The sequence below is a fragment of the Fulmarus glacialis genome, unplaced genomic scaffold, assembly GCF_000690835.1.
Source record: "Fulmarus glacialis isolate BGI_N327 unplaced genomic scaffold, ASM69083v1 scaffold27468, whole genome shotgun sequence".
NCBI classification, from domain to species: domain Eukaryota; kingdom Metazoa; phylum Chordata; class Aves; order Procellariiformes; family Procellariidae; genus Fulmarus; species Fulmarus glacialis.
The window spans coordinates 1-921 of NW_009228027.1; positions in this window are offsets into that span (position 1 = coordinate 1).

A 921-nucleotide genomic window follows, 5' to 3' on the forward strand; every position below is an offset into this window, starting at 1 on the left:
AAGAACTACGCGCCCTGACAGGTCACGCACAGGCGTACGTGCAGCTGGTAGGGGTGCACAGGCTACAAGCACACCCAACCTTACTCAAGAGACAAGCCCCCCCCCACAATCTTGTTATTCACAATCCCTTTTTGTTTCCGTTCCCACCAAAATGCCTATAAAAAAGGGCTTCAGAAGACCGCATTTTGTAGCCATGCCAGGTTTTTTGCTGTGCATAATTCATTGCAAAACACCTGTGGTAGCTTTCAAAACCTTATCACAGGCAAAAATACAAGGCGCCGTCACTTAAACAGACTGTTAGCTAAAGGTATAGTGATTTTGAAGAGAACCATAGCAAGTTGACCTGTTTCTCAAACTAGTTGTAGTTAATTAACTATGTCCATCAAATCAACTATAACCTTTTCGTGCTCATTGAAGAGCACCTCTGGCTTAGAAAAGGGAGTGTCAATGAACTAGACGGAAAGATCTTTGTCCCAAGCTGGAATCTTCCCAGAAAATAGCAAATGAAAATCCTGAATCCTAGACTCACAAAATTAACAGTATCAAAAGCCCCAGTGCGGTTAGTAGGGCGCAGGCATCCAGAATACTTGCATGGACCTCGCTCCTACATCTTTTGGGCACTTTTGGGTATTTATAGCACATCAAGTAAAATCCCTTTCCTCCTCGCCTCACACAGAGCTGTGTAACAGTGTAACTTTGATGAAGCATAGTACCAAAGCACAACGCCATTCATTTATCTCATCCAACCAAGAAACAGCAAAAGTCTTTCCCAAAAGCAGGACTCTAGTTTATTACTTCGTCTACTGGCTTTCCGATTTTTAATACCATAGAACAGGGGCCTTTCATTTGGGAAGTATTAAACAAATAGTTTTATCAAGACATTAACCTGAATATTCACTTTGGGAAAAAAGACCCCAAACC